This window comes from Phoca vitulina, unplaced genomic scaffold (genome assembly GCF_004348235.1).
Source record: "Phoca vitulina isolate PV1807 unplaced genomic scaffold, GSC_HSeal_1.0 scaffold39, whole genome shotgun sequence".
Classification (NCBI taxonomy): Eukaryota; Metazoa; Chordata; class Mammalia; order Carnivora; family Phocidae; genus Phoca; species Phoca vitulina.
Window position 1 is genome coordinate 5,310,801 of NW_022589742.1, and position 16,998 is coordinate 5,327,798.

General features: G+C 38.8%; 1 pseudogene; it reads right to left on the reverse strand.

Moving 5' to 3' along the window:
- Positions 1-328: 328 nt before the first annotated feature.
- LOC116647101 lies at positions 329-1,000 on the reverse strand (annotated as a pseudogene).
- Positions 1,001-16,998: the final 15,998 nt, after the last annotated feature.

Below are 16,998 nucleotides of genomic sequence, written 5' to 3' on the forward strand. Positions count from 1 at the left end.
GCTTTTTTTAAAGCACTGAACAGATTATGGGTCACAGACTTCAGTTATCCACACAAGATACATATCTTTCACTTTATTAGTGTCTGCTTTTGTGAAAAAGATCTCAGTAATGGCAAAGGAGTTTTTTTTTTTTCCCCCTCAGTTCAAGTTTAATATAAACAACAAAAGACAAACAGTGATGCCCTACTACTGTACATAACAGTTGGCCTGCCCCATAACAGCTCAGGCCCTTCTCTCCAGAGGAAGAAAGGCTGGCCTCCCCAACCCCTGCAGGAAAGGCCTGTCCTGTCCCCATACCACATCTGCACAGAGTCTAAAGTCTTATGTTCTAAGCATGACAGTAGTACAAAAGAGATTTTGTTTTCATGGCCACCCACTGCAGCCCAGCCCTAAAATGACCCGGCGCCCACTTCTGCTTAGAGAAATATTCTTTGCTCTTCTGGACATCAGGCTTGATGGTATCACTGCCAGGCTTCCAGCCAGCTGGGCACGCTTCCCCATGCTTGTCAGTAAACTGGAAGACCTGAACCAGTCGCAGAGTCTCATCCACAGAGCGGCCGACAAGAAGGTCATTTACCGTGATCTGCCTAAGGATACCTTTATCATCAATGATAAAGAGGCCCCTGAACGAGATGCCTTCGTCAGCCTTTAAGATCCATAGTCCTGAGCAATGGTATGCTTGGGGTCTGATACCAAGGGAATGTTCATGGGTCCCAGTCCTCCTTGTTTCTTGGGTGTGTTGATCCATGCCAGGTGACAGAAATGAGAATCCAAAGAAGCACCAATCAGTTGACAGTTGAGTTTCTTAAATTCTTCTGCCCTGTCACTGAAAGCAGTGATCTCCGTGGGGCACACAAAGGTGAAGTCAAGAGGGTAAAAGAAGAACACAATGTATTTCCCTTTGTAGTCAGATAGGCTGAGGTCTTTGGCCATCTGGCATAACAGCCATGGCTTTGAAGTTGGGGGCAGGAGGCCCAATTTTGGCATTTCCTGAAGACATCTTGATATCGGCAGCTCTGAGAACAAAAACGCCGAAGATAAGGCAGGAACAAGACGCGTAGCAAAGGAGTTTCTTATAAAGAAGATAATCCATCTAGAATTATTCCACAAAAGGAGTATCACAGAGCATGTATTAATAGACCTTTTTTTTGTAAATATACATATTCATACCATTACATATGTTTTGTATGTCCCCAGTTCACTAGTAGTAAAAAAAATAGATCATAGTATAAGATTTGCCATGGCTTCCAGTTACAACCAGAATAAAGTTCTTGGTTTTGTTTTGTTTTTTTCCTTCTATATTATTAATATGCACATTTAGACAAAATGTAATGGTCCCAGTATGTACCCCTAAAGAATTAAATGACAAGAATTAATTGACTCTTATAAGTCAACTTCTGTATCATTTAAATATGGAATTTATAAACTTGTTGTCCAATGTGTAGAAACTGGAGAGAAAAGTTTTGGCTTCAACTCAAGAAATGTTTAATGGTCGAAAATATGCAAATATATCATGGCCTGCCTGAAGATAATGCTTCATAAGACACTATTGGATGAAATGAAGGTGGGAATATTTGATAAATTTCATCTTGTTATGGAAAGAATGATGTTTCTTTACTTACTAAGGAGTTTCAAGAATCAGCAAATATTAGGCATGTTCTGCATGGAGCACTGGGTGTTATGCACAATGAATCATGGAACACTACATCAAAAACTAATGACGTAATGTATGGTGATTAACAATAAAAAATTTTAAAAAATATTTGGGGTTCAAGTTAAGTTACTTTGGAAGAATATTTTGATTAAATACTGTATAAGTAAAGACAAAAATAACTCTACATAACACTTATACTCCAGTTAATAACTGGAATATACTGGTTAATATAACCCATGCAGGTATGGGTTAACAACTCTGAAACTACCGTATGCATGCATGCACCAGCGTTGAAGAAGTAAATATATTGTAGAAAATGAGAACAAGTTCTCACCGTCAGAAAAAGAAGCTACAAACAAGGAAAGAGTGAGTCCTAGAATGAATCTCATGGTGTTGGATTGGAATTGGAGATATCATTATGAATGCATGTTTTTGTTAACATATACATAGCTAGATTATATATAATCTAGATTATACGTCTAGATAGATATATAGAGAGAAATAAATATAGATGTGTATGTAGGCATAGGTTATACATATGTATTTCCAAGTTCTGCTCACTGAGAAGGCCTAGGAGCAGTGATACCCAGTAGCAGTGAGCACACCTTATACCCACGTATTAGTTTCTAAATACCATTCTCCAGTGAAAGGAACCAGAGTCACCTGGAAAAGTGCCTGATTCTAGGACGAGGACAGAGAAAATACAAAAAAGTTCTGGAACATTTTGCAGTGTCAAAAATTAAGTGCCCAAAGAAGGAAGCATCACATCGAAGGGGCAAAGACATCAACCTGAAAGAGTTCCCAGTGGAGAAAACGGAAACAATTTAAACAACAAAATAAGTAATTATAGTACTGGGTGGAAACCTATAGATAATCAGTCAATGCAGGAGAGCAATAGCTCTTTTTTATTGTTTATTTTTATTTTTATTGAAGTAGAGTTGACATCCAATGTTATATTAGTTTCAGGTGTACAACACACCTTGCGATTTGACAGTTCTGTACATTACTCAATGCTCACCACAGGAAGTATAGTTATCATCTGTCACCACACAAAGTTATTACAATATTATGGACTACATTTCCCATGCTGTACTTTTCATCTCTGTGACCCGCTTATTTTATAACTGGAAATCTGCCACTCTTAATCTCCCTCACCTGCTTAACTCTTCAATAAGAATGGTTCTTTTTTACTGAAGAATTCCAATTAATAAGTGTGGAAGGAATGAGAATAACAGAAAATAACCATGAACTAATAATTTTAACACTAATAATTGCTGCAAGCAAGATCCACCAATGGATGATAAGCTGGTGAGCAAAAGTTTGAGGAGAAACAGGGTATTTACATAGTCTCAGTGTATCACTCCCAAGATATTTGTTAATTACAAAGGGAATAATTGTAACTTTATAGCAGAGACTGGGTCCATCAGATACCACCTTAACAAAGTGATCAGGGTTAACATCAACAAAAATGAGACCTATCCACCTCCTCTATGTCCTGAATTGTTATACTGAGAAGGGTACCTCACCTCTGTAGCATTCCAACTAAAAATCCACAACCACAGTCCAATCACATGAAAATATCAGATATACCCAAACTGAAGGGTATTCTACAAAACAACTGACCATTTCAAAATGTTAAGGTCAGAAACATTAAGGTCTAAGGATTGCCTGGGTGGCTCAGTCAGTTCAGCGTCTTCCTTTGGCTCAGGTCATGATCCCAGGGTCCTGGGATGGAGCCTTGCAGGCTCCCTTCTCAGTGGGGAGCCTACCTCTCCTTCTGCTGCTCCCCCTGCTTATGCTCTCTCTCTCCCACCGCCCCCCCGCCCTCTCTCTGACAAATAAATAAAATCTTAAAAAAAAAGAACAAAGGTAAGATCAAAAGACAAAGGATTTAGGAATTGTCACAGATTGGAGGAGAGCAAGGAGATGTGACATCTTTATTAAATGCGGTAGCCCTTAATGAATCCTAGGGCAGAAAAAGAAAAAGGACTTTACCGGAAAAGCTGGTGAAATCGAAATTAATTTTGCAGGCTAGTTCATAGCAATTCTAATGTTAATTTCTTGGTTTTGATAACTACTGTGGTTACATAACATATTAACATTAGGGTAAACTGAGTGAAGCACTGTTATATGGGGGAACTTTGTACTATTTTGCAACTTTTCTATAATTTTAAAATTATTTCAATATAAAAATCATAAAAGTAAGCATACACCACCGATCCAACATCATATCAGTTGGAGCCTGGTATTTTTCAAATGAGAATTTGACACAACCCTCTTCATTTCATTATTTCTGTTATTTCTTTCCCTTTCTCTTTCTAATACTTGTTTGTGCATCAGCATTCACATATCACTCCTTATGCAACATTAAATACAAGAAGCAATTGTTTATCGACAACAGGAGAAAGTTAACCCTTCTATCCGTATAGCATATAATATCTCTGATTTACTTTAATTCTTAGCTTATCAGAGCTATACTTTGGACACGAAGATGGATGGCCTGGGATGTTGTCCAAATTCATCTTTAAAAAGACGAGGTGTTTCATTCTAGTCTATTTTTTAAGTGCAGCAATAGATTTATCTCTTCATTAAGCTCTTTAAAAATCAACTGCTGCACAGGGCTTACATTTGGTAATGTGACCATAGAAGGCAATGCAGATTAAATAACTCAACTTTATTTAAATAATAGAATTTTATATGTAAAAAAAATAGTTTAAGTTATGTAATTTAAATAATCATAACACAGTACCAACAAACATTTAGTGTGTCAGGTTCTTTGATATATGGTCTACATAGATTATTTAACTTAATAGTAATCAAAATTATGAATTGCTAATCCATATTGCATGTACTCCATGTGCCAGGCTGCTGAATGCTTTACACAATTTAATTTCATCCTCATCACAAATCTGAGCTGGGTGGTAACATTGCCCTTAGAATCACCTGGTGACTTGTTAGTCTCTTAAAGCCAGGCCACACCATGTACCAATTTAATCAGAATTTCTAGGCGTGAAGCCCCAAATCAGTGATTCCTTTCACACTTTCCCAGGTGATTGCGATGTGCTACCACATTTAGGAATCCATGCTCTAGAAATTGCTTATTCATAATTTTACAAGATGCCAGTGAGAAAAGACATGGCTAGGCAAGCTAGGTACATAATATAGAAACTAGGGGCACCTGGGTGGCTCAGTTGTTAAATGTCTGCCTTCGGCTCAGGTCATGATCCCGGGGTCCTGGATCGAGCCCCACGTGGGGCTCCCTGCTCGGCGGGAGGCCTGCTTCTCCCTCTTTTACTCCCCCTGCTTGTGTTCCCTCTCTCGCTGTCTCTCTCTCTGTCAAATAAAGAAATAAGATCTTTAAAAAAAATAATATAGAAACTAGAAGTTATTGACACACTATTGTACAGAAGTTCTAATTATTACTGAGATAAAACTTTTTAATCTCAACAGGCTCCTCTGAGGAATAGACTACACATTCCATTGTGGCAATATTTTTCTATAATCTTTTACGAACGAAAAATAATTATAACTTAAAAATAATTGAAAAAGAATTATTACTGAGGTTGATAATTAAGCAGTTTTTTCCCCCTGGTGTCTTTCCTAGCCTGTTTATTCCCCACTTGGCACTTAGTAAGTGAAATTGCATTATTGTTCTGTACATTTGTTTTCCTTTAAAAGAATAAATATGGACTATTTTCTCTTTTGGCTTATATGTGGGGTTCTTTTATTATTTTTACATGTTTGTAATATAATCATTAGTTTATATTACTTTTTTAACATAGATATTCTATTTCTGAACAGTTTAGCGAGATGTTAAAATGATCATCTAAATCATTCAAGGAAAAGAACAAGGACTTTTAACCAAAATTCACTGTATTTAGCCTGGGCATGCACTTGAATTCTGGAAATAAACTCCCTCCGATCTCCTATATAACTAGAGATAGTATGTATGCTTTCTGCAAGTGCCTATGGCAAGTATGTCCTTTGTGATTTTTACTTAAAAAGATGTATGTTGATGGAGATAGGAAATGCAAACACTACATGTCTTGTTTGGTTGCATAAATTGTTAGGATAAATAAATTTGAAGCAGTTGAAGGGAGAACATTCCTGAGATAGTCTTGAACAATGTCACTTCAGGGCCCAAGTGACAAGATGAGATCAAACCAAGGCTAGGGCAAATCTTCCCAGCTCTGCAGAGGATCAAGCATCACTCAGGCTTCTTGTGAAGGAACACTGGGATAAAACCTTCCTGGTACCAAGGATGTCTCTAGAAAGACACTGATACCTGCAGTGGTGAGTTTCTTTAGGTGATGTCCTAAATAGTGGCCTCTAGTTAGGAGGCTGGAGAACAGGAAACTGGGGATTAGCTGTGAGCATATGCATGATGATGCTTTGTAGCTCACCAGAAAGGATGGGGTGTACTTTGTTTGGGGGATTCCTACATTTGAGTCAGTATAGGGCTGAGATGTTATAAATTGAGCATTAAAGTTTAATAAAGAAAGAAAGCCAATGTGACCTCATTCTAAACTCGCAGCCTAATGAAACTTAAGATAAGCAGATCATAGACCTAAAACAAATCTGACTGTACATGGAGATATTATGTTGATTCAAACCTCCCTACTTCTAACTTCTGCCCCCTAACTTTGTACCAAATAAAGCAAGAGCTGCACAATACTTGATGGAAGTTTCAGAGAATGAACTAATTCATATTTGTTCATCAAATATTTGTAGGAATCGCCATTATTTATAAAGCATTATTCTAGAAAGATGTTACAGCATGGTTACAACATTGTCCAGTCTGTAAGAAATTTCCGTGAATAATCTTAGGAAATCTTTTTTTTTTTTTAAGATTTTATTTATTTATTTGACAGAGACACAGAGAGAGAGGGAACACAAGCAGGGGGAGTGGGAGAGGGAGAAGTAGCCTTCCCGCTGAGCAGGGAGCCCAATGCAGGGCTCCATCCCAGGACCCTGGGATCATGACCTGAGCTGAAGGCAGACACTTAACAACTGAGCCACCAGGTACCCCATCGGTGAATAATCTAACAGTGAGATCTCAAAAATGTTCCTTCTGGTTTAGCCGAACAATACACTCAGTAAACCCCTACTGAGTACTGGGCATTGTGCCTGAGGATGGGAGCTGGTGCCTAGAGATTTAGAAGCATGGGAAGACTCAGTCCGCAGCTTGCAGTGACCGGACACCACTTCCACAATGCCAGAATAATCCACACACACTCCCTACTACCACAACTTAATCAACTTCCATCACACAAGGGAGAAAGGCAGAGGGAGGGAAGTTAACCATTAAGGGCTGAGGACTTACTGAAAGTGAGTAAGCTAGGAAATAGTGACATAAGTTATATTACTTGAGTTCGGCTTACAGGTAATTGAATTGAAGTTTATGATAATGCTAGAAAGTAATAGATCTGTCCATTCACTCTATGTAGATGTGGAGCTTGAGTTGCATTACTTGTACATGTAAGTTACATTTTTGCATACCCTAGTTTGTGACTATTTGGTTTATTTGTAGTCAGATTACTATCAAAACAACTAGTTATTTGACTGAATTGCTCCATTTCTTTCTAACAGGTATGTCTAAACTATTGAGTTACTCAAATGGGATGTATGCAGGTAGAATCCTGCTCAATTGTCATATTACCCTGAAAACGCAGGCCTTAGAATGGGGGTGGGGGAGATGTTGGTCATAGGGTACAAACTTGCAACTGGAAGATGAAGAAGTTTTGGAGAGCTAATGAACAGCCTAGTGATGATAGGTAACAGTACTGTGTTATATACTTCAAAGTTGCCAAGAGACTTTGTTCTTAAATGTTCTCACCACAAAAAAGAAATGAGGGGCACCTGGGTGGCTCAGTCCTTAGGCATCTGCCTTCGGCTCCGGTCATGATCCCGGGGTTCTGGGATGGAGCCCCGTGTCGGGCTCCCTGATCAGTGGGGAGCCTGCTTCTCCCTCTCCCACTCCCCCTTCTTGTGTTTCCTCTCTTATTGTCTCTCTCTCTCTCTGTCAAATAAATAAATAAAATCTTTAAAACAAAAAACCAAAAAAGAAATGATAGTTTTGTGACCTGGTATTAGCTAACACTGCAGTGGTGATCATGTTGCAATATAGAAACATCTCCAATCAACACGACACGTTGTACACCTTAAACTTAACCAGTGTTACATTTCAAGTATATCTCAATTAAGAGAATAGGAGCACCTGGGTGGCTCAGTTAGTTAAGCATCTGCCTTCGGCTCGGGTCATGATCCCAGGGTCTAGTGTTCCAGGCTCTGCTCGGTGGGGAACCTGCTTCTCCCTCTCCCTCTGCTGCTCCCTCTGCTTGTGCTTTCTCTCTCTCTCTATGTCAAATGAATAAATAAAATCTTAAAAAAAAAAAAAGTAGATAGAGTCAGGGCCTCTGTAGCTGCTCAGCTGCCTGTCCTAACTAATTTCCCACGTCTGTGTTTTTTTCTAATGTTTTCTGCTACTGTTTACCAGTTTCGAAACAAAACAAAACAAATCTGTATATGGTATCCACCTGCTTAATCCATAGGTTTCCATTACTCTTCTGATAAAAAAGAAAGGCTATCCCCCATAATCCTTACTCATAGTACTTACACGAGCAGAAGTATGACCCCTACCAACGTCTCCTACCTCATGTTATACTCCTCTCTTCAGTGTCCCCTTATTCCTACTGTGCTGGTTTTATGTGATTTCTTCAACTAGACACGTTCTTTACAATCTCAATGCTTTTTCACTAATTATTCCTTCCACTTAAAATACTCCATAACTGCCCCTCCCCATCATGTGCCACACTTTGGCCTATTTAATTACTATCCATTCTTCGGGTCTCAAGTCCCTAACTTCACAGGTTAGAGTGGGTTCTCCTGTGTAGACTACATAGCATTTATCACAGTTTGTAATTACATGCTTGAGTGAATCTGTGTCAGCAAGTATGTCTATATTTCTGTTGCCCACTGTCATCGCCTTAATGGTTAGCATTGTTCTTGCTCATAAGACACCCTTAATAAATATTAGCTGAGTGAATGAATGAATGAATGAGTGTGTGAATAATTGTAGAGGTTAAGGGCTGAGCCAGTCCAGGGAGGGCCTTACATGGAAAATAGGCATTGGCCTATTACCAATAACGGCAGGCACTGGAGAGAGCTAGGTAGTTTGGTGCATAATCTTTGGTTCACAGCTCACGTTGACCATGTAATAGATGTGTAACCTTAAGCAAGTTACTTTTCCATTTTTCTGTCTCAATTTCCTCATCCTAACAATAGGGACAAGACTAATTTTCTACCTTACAGGGTTATAGTAGGATTAAATATTGTATTTAAAGTGATAGGCGTGGGGGCTGTTGCCTAGTACATGTTCATTAATGAGAATGACTATTGTCCTTACCATTGTTTTATTAGGTCTCATTAAGAACCTGCTTGAGATATGTTTTAACCTGAGGCCAGCAAGTCTAGGGATGAAAATATTCTGCCACAATGCTAAAACTCAAATCCCAAAAGGAGGTCTAAACAAAGCACCTGCCTAGGGAGGAAGCACCACGTAATGGGCTAATGTCCATATAGAATGGAACTAGTGGAAATGAAATTGGAGGAACAGTGATCCTCAGATTTCTTATATAATCTTTGAGCCAGTGAGATTTTGGAAAAGAAACTCTGAGAATGAAAGACAAGAACCCAATCCCTGGTGATTGGCAGTAGACTCCTACCTACTGTAGAGATGTTGTTAAGGCTGTTGAAGAGTGTCCTCTTTTCAAGGTCCCTTATGGAAACTTTGTCTTAGTCCTGAAAATAAACAGTTATCCTTCCCCTGGGAATGAATCATGCAGGCAATCATATTTCCTGGTTGCTTTGGCTACTAGGAAGCTCAGAGGCAAATAAAGTGCTCACAAATAGCAAAGTGTGTTATTCAATGAATCAATCATTGAACAACATAATTTCCAAACCAAACAAGCTACTTTTTTTATTATATGTTTGCATAAGTACACATTCTTCCATATCACTTATCACAGATACACATTTTCACTTATTTGTATTATTATTTGATTAATATCTGCCTCCTCCACTAGAGAAAGTTCTTTGAAGACAGCAGAAGTATTTATCTTCTTTAACTCTACACCTCAGTTCCTAGCAAATGGTAGATGACAAAAATATTTGTCAGATGAAGAATGCAAGTTCATAGTAACTTGTGGAATTTAGTTTGGGCGCTAACCTCAACCCTGGTTTTTTATTTGCACTGATTTTTTCACTTTTTAAAAAAAATCAGTTGTATTTTCAAAAGTAATACCTGTTCATTGCACACAATATTATAAAATAGAGACGAATAGGTGTAAAATAACTCATAAATCCCTCTAACTAAAGATAACTTCTAATGAGGGCTGTATCTTCCAGAGCTTTGATTAAATATATATGTATGTATATATGTATGTATGAATTTTTTCATGTCTACAACATGAACTCAACTTATTAATTTGTACAACATACTAAGTTGTATGGTTTAAATTGTTGTCTTGTATGTACTTTTGAATAAGGCTATAAATCCTTTTTGGAACAATAATGGCTCTAACTATGTAAGCACTGGGAATTGGGGTAAGCAGGTCGGTAGGGGTTCAGACACATGATGTAGTAGACACTTACCTAGTGGGCTCCTGACCCCAGACTCTTTCTGTTCCTCCCACCTAAGCCTCGGGTCATCCATGATCCTGAACTATAATCTAGGGATCAAGTAGGCTCGGCTTTTAGGGGCAGCAAGATATGGGAGGGATTCACACTGTATTTTCTGGGCTAAGTAACATTTCAGGGATGGAGCATGAGGAACTTCTTAGGTGACTGGTCTTAGGAGTCCTGGCCATGGACAGTCTTTCCTCCCTACCTCTCCATCTACCAAATCTTGAAATCGTATCATTTTAAAAGTCAGCAAAACACTGTTCCTCCAAACTGTGTGTTTCTGTCTTCCTTCCTTCTAGGTGAAGCTGTCCCCTCAACCCTGGAGTTCCAGAAACAGGAGTGATAGAAATACCTTTGTATGGTACTTTTGATGAAACACATGGAAATTGGATGTTTTCCATTTAAAAACTTAACACCAACATTAACACCACCAAGTAGCTGGATTTCCTCTTCTTGCTAAATGTCATAATAAACAGTAAATAAGATTGCTGCAGAAAGTGGGCTTCAGAGTGGTGTGGCTATGAATAGCTTAACAAATTCACAGATTGCTCCCCAAACGCAAGGCTTTCTGCCGTGCCTGTTTCTATGGAATGCCAGGGGACCATTACCAGGGAACTAAATAACTGAAATGTTATAGAGTATTTCAAATCATGTTAATGACCCAAATCTATCTCACCACCGCTCCTTTGAAATGATGGCTCAGGCAGTTTTTAACAGGCTTACTTATCTCCTAAATACAGTGGTGAGTTGGATTCAGCCTTGGATACACTGTAACACGGAGCTCTCCTCATACCAGTCCCCTAGCCAGACCCAACCAGAAGGCTTGCCAGGTTTGTTGTGCTGAAACCCAGAAAGCCTAGATTTGTTTTCCTTCCTGTCCAGAAAAATTAAAATGCGCACACGTGTGCACGCACACACACACACTGAACTTGTTAGCCTGTGCAGTTACTCTGAGCTAAAAGAATTTTTTTCTGGGGCACCTGGGTGGCTCAGTCATTGGGCGTCTGCCTTCGGCTCAGGTCATGATCCCAGGGTCCTGGGATCTAGTCCCGCATCGGGCTCCCTGCTAGGCGGGGAGCCTGCTTCTCCCTCTGCCTCTGCCTCTCTCTCTCTCTCTCTGACTTTCATGAATAAATAAATAAAACATTAAAAAAAAAAAAGAATTTTTTTCTTCAAAATGCAAACGTATAAAATCTGTAAGTCAAGTTATCTGTAAAAATTATCTTTTGGAACCTATGAGTCTCTGAAAAATTAAACTTTTTCATCCCTTCTACGCACATCGCAGAGCACATTTAACAATTATAAACAGGCAGACCTTCCAAGATCTTTCCTGAGTCAGGCAGCCCCGAGCTACCGGATGGTGTGCCCATAGCTCACCAACAATGATGGACGCAGACAAGGAGAGAGCTAGGTCTCCAGAGTATAGTAGAGTGGAGAATAGCTGTGAGGAGTGTGGCTGGAAAGCATGCCCTGGCAGTAAACCTAGAATTCTAGATGTGAAGTCCAAGGGTTTCTAGGCCAATGATAAAAATGGGAAAGGAGGTATTTCCACGTGGTGCCAGTGCACCAAGTCCAAACTCCTGAGAGTGGGAACAAGGTCCTGTGTCACTTGGCACCTGCCTACTTCTCCATCATCCCTCACATTTCCTCCCCACCACTATATGTTCCAAGCATTACCCAAATTTCCTGCTGGGGGGCTGTGTAGGTACAGTTTCTCTCTTCTCAAATATCTTTCACACCCTCCCTTTATCTAAATGAGCTGTATTTAATCTTTAGACTCCGTTAAAGTACCATCTCCTCTAGGAGAGCATCCTTGACCCTTCTCCCAGCTACCTACTGAATTGTCTTCTCTCCCTAATTCTGGAACAGATGATTGATATGGGTGCTACTGCCCTCACTTCAATAAACTAAGAGCTCCTAAATATATCTCCATCCCCAGTCCTCGCATAGTAGATACTTGGTTACATGTTTATATAATTACTGATTAAATGGATATAGTCACATGGTTAACAGCTTTGTGATTATGGGTGATCAACATATTTGGAGATATATTCCCCAGAAAGCAACTAGTGAGATCGGGGATTAGGCCTACTGTCCAGAGAAAAGAGGTTAACAAGAGCCAGTTATGGCTCCGTGGAAGTAGTTCAACCTTCCGAATAGGACTTGGCATAGGAGCCCTGTTTTTCAAGCTAGTCGACCATACTGAAGATGACAGAGAAAGCTATAGCTTGGTGAGAATGAGTGACCGTGACATTGACCTTGTCACATGAAAGCACCAGCAATTTCAAACACTCCTTGCTGTTGGAGTTCAGGCAGCCAGTGACTCTGATAAAGGGCAAGGAGGACGTTTGTTCACCCGTAGAGCTAAATAAACTTTCAGGCCAGGCTCTGTGACCAAGGAACAAAAGCAGACAATGGAGGTGAGCGCAGCACTAAGCAAATCTCAGGGAGAGTCCTGAAGAGAAATTCAGATCGAAAAGTAGTATCAGTTATTTGAGCTTTACTTTGCTCATCTGAAAAATGGAAATAAAATAGCACCTCACAGCACTGTCTGTCATTACTAATAGATGTTCTAGTAGTTAGCGTAGTTCCCAGGGTCCAAAAGTCAATAAATGCTATTTTCCTTAATTTCTTTTTCTTCCCTTTATAAAAATCAAATCCGTATACCTTAAGTACTGGGTTTATTCAGTATTTGACATTTTAAATGTTCAAAACTTTTGCTCTTTCATAGTTTCTGGAAAGGAAATGGCATACTTTTTTGAGCATAAAAATTAAGATTTTTCTCAGTGACCGTGACTCTATGAATAAAGGTTGTTTTAAACCTCTTATCATTTCAATACAGTGAAAGCTTAAAGTGAATAATATTTTCAAAGAAAAAATATACTTAGATTTATATTTCTTATTACCCCTGAGGGAATAACTAGGACTCGTGTGTAGAAGTCACTGCGCAATAGATTGTGAGTTGATATGAGAAAAATCTTTTCTAACAGACAGCTGGCCAATGATGGAATGAGCTATTTTAAGAGTTAGCAAGTTCTTAGTCGCTACATGTGTTCAAGAAGCTCCTGTGTGAACACTCCTCAGGGCTGCTGCAGAAGGGTACCCTGCATACTCTCTAAGACTCCTACTTAATCTGACAAAGTACAGATCTGTTAGTATCATTATTATGTATTTTTCAGGAAACCCTGAATTCTGTATATTCCCCCAAGAAATCTGTCATCCATTAGCCCTTGGAAAACAACTATCATGTCATATTTGTCTTTGCTTGACATTAACAGATGCCCAATAAATGGCTATTAGACTCGTAGACCGCCTACACTATGCATAGCATTATGTTTACTGTTTCAAGAGCATATTTCCTATTTTGGGGAGTAACATAAACAGATCGAAGATGAGTTGGTTCTACCAAACTGCATTATTTCAACAAACACTGCTGAAAATGCCTTATATCCAACAATCTCTAAGTACGGAAACCCAAAGTGCACTCAGTAATAAGACTTCTAAAAGGAAAAATAAACTAAGATGGAATATTATTTCTAAAATAGGCATAGGTGCAAGTGTACAGGCATGTGCACATTCATAGGGCAGACTATATCCATATGGGAAAGAACTTATGTCATGTAAAGTATTACTGTATCCTATTAAGTATATCCCTGCTTTATGATAACAGATTTCTGGTAGTCTGATAGGAAAATGTAAGGCTTCAAAATGCAAAAGGTACCGGGGTGCTTGGCTGGTTCAGTTGGTAGAACATGCGATCCTAGATCTCGGGGTTGTGGGTTTGAGCCCCACGTTGGGTGTGGAGATTACTTAAAAATAGTCTTTAAAAAAAATGCAGAAGGTACCAACTACACAGGGTTATCTTGTGAGGGCTATTCCCTAGAGACCTTCTCATCATTTTTTTCTGGTATAGCTACTTAGAATGCAATACCTATTTTCTTTCCCTCAGTAAGATTTCTGAATATCTGAACCAGGAGGACATGTGTAGAAAGCAATGAATGAAGTTTTTTGACATTCACTGTCATTCTTCCGGCATCGAGAGAAATAAAAACTAGGTAGAATGAAAATAACTTTGTAGCTAGAATCCTGGTAGCATAAGCAAACATGCTCACTGTTGTTTGCTTGCTGGAATATTTCTATCCGGTAAGAGAAAAAAGGATTACTAGTGAGTCTGAAGAGAGAAAGAAGGTGCCCCTATCCTTACTGTTAATACCTACTCTTTGTAAGTATTATGCATCTCTTACTGAAGGATTTCCAGAGCCTCTCCAAGCATATATCCTTTAAATAATCAAAAGACTCTGTTGAGACAGTTTCAAACAAAAGGGACACATTCTGGGCATTTTGCTAAGCAAGAACTTGGACTCTCTTTGGTTTTTTTTTTTTTCATTAATTTTTTTAATTGGTGAAATAAGCTTTCTCCTATGAAGTCCAAATGAGAACCCAAACCCCCAAAGCTCAGGCACATATTGGGCTTCATCAGCTCTAGAACAGAAGCGAAACTCCTAATATGAATAGAGGCTACGAAACTAACTCACCGTGCAGACCATTGAAAACTGCCTCTGGTATCAGGGAATAGCCTTTGGTGTTAGGAAATAGCCTTTGAGTTACACATGACTGCAGTGCTTTATTTTTCAAAACAATCTAATTTGATATAACAGAGCATCCACACGTTACAAAAAATCCTCTCAGGGCACGGCTGTTCCAAGATTTTTAAAAAAATGAACCAGCTGTTAGAAAAGATAGGTGAGGAGAGGAGGAACAGTTTCCCTTCAGAAGCTGTACATTTCTTTCAGGTAATATGAGAACAGTGAGGTGAAAAGACTGGTTTTTATGTCTCTTATGTGTCACTCTTAATTTTTGTAACATAATTTACTCACAATAAAATGGGCCACTTCAACTGTATATTCCAGTGTTTTATCAACTGTATACATCTGTAAAATCACACCATTACCAAAGTATAGAAAATTTCCATCCCCCCAGAAAGTTCCCTCATGCCCCATTGAATTCAATCTCCTTCATCTCCAGCCCTAGGCAACCGCCAATCTACTTTATGGTACAATAGGTTAACTTTGTCTCTTCTAGATTTTCATATAAATGCGATTGTATAGTATAAACTCTTTTGTGTCAGGCTTCTTTCAGCATGTTTTTGAGATTTATCAATGTAGTTGTGATGCCAATAGTTTGTTCCTTTTTCTTTGGTAGTAGTGCTCAACTGTATAGATATACCCAGATTTGTTTATATCTTCATCTGTTAATGGACCTTTGAATTTCTTCCAGGTTTGGCTATTATGAGTCAAGCTGCTATAAAGAAGTGATTTCCAGGGACGCCTGGGTGGCTCAGTCAGTTAAGCGTCTATCTTTAGCTCAGGTCATGATCCCAGGGTCCTGGGATCAAGCCCTGCATCGGGCTTCCTGCTCAACAAGGAGCCTGTTTCACCCTCTTCCTCTGCCCCCTCCCCCCACCCCCACTACTCCTGCTCTCTCTCTCAAATAAATAAATAAAATCTTAAAAAAAAAAAAGAAGTATTTCCAGAGGTGCCTGGCTGGTTCAGTCAGTAGAGCCTGCGACTCTTGACCTCGGGGGTTGTGTGTTTGAGTCCCACGTTATAGATTACTTAAAAATAAAATCTTTTTTCAAAAAAAGAAGTATTTCCAAGCCTTTTTATGTGCATATATGTATGTATATGTATACTATGCTTAATATTGACTAAAATATGAGGAAACCATCAAGGTATGGTGAATTTATGTTATTATTACTAATACCAGTACTGTATAAGCATTTGGCACTGTTAGATATTTAGACTGCTTCCATTTTTTTTCCTTTATTATAAATAAGGTCACAGTGGACATTTTTCTGTAGAAAGCACTGTCCTCATTTGGGGCTATTATTTTAAGAAAAGTCCCTCAAAGGAACATTGGAAGGCTAAATACATACAAAAATTATAAGGTATTTGATATATTGCTAAATGAATTCCTAGGAAAGTTGAGCCAATTAACATTTCCATTAAGAAAATTTTAATATCACTAAAGAAAAAACAAGAACAAGTTCCATAGGGACGTCTGGGTGGCTCAGTAGGTTAAGTGTCTGCCTTCGGCTCAGGTCATGATCCCAGGGTCCTGGGATCAAGCCCTGCATCGATCAGGCTCCCTGCTCAGCGGGAAGCCTGCTTCTCCCACTGCCCCTGCTTGTGTTCCCTCTCTCGCTGTGTCTCTCTGTCAAATAAATAAATAAAATCTTTTAAAAAATAAATAAATAAAAATAATTTAAAAAAAAACAAGTTCCATAGGATGCACTCAAATGTTTATGCTTTTCTCGTCAAATCAATGAAAACCTTAATACACTTACCTAGAAGCAGTAAATTTACAAGCAAGGCATAGATTAATAACTGTATTTAATGTTGCTATAAATTAAACGCTTAGGGTCCTTACATGTTCAACAGTTTCAGAGGGTACTGATATTGGACTAAGGCTACCCTACATACTGTTAATTATGTAGAAATATCAGAGGATAAAATGGAAAATAATGACACTTGGAGAGAGTAAAAGACCTTTTATGCAACAGAAAAAAAAAACTGGTTTAGATCAATGGCTTTTAAGTATGTCTGATCATAGAAATCACCTAAAGATACTAGTTCAAAGTCCATATTCCCAAACAGCTTTTC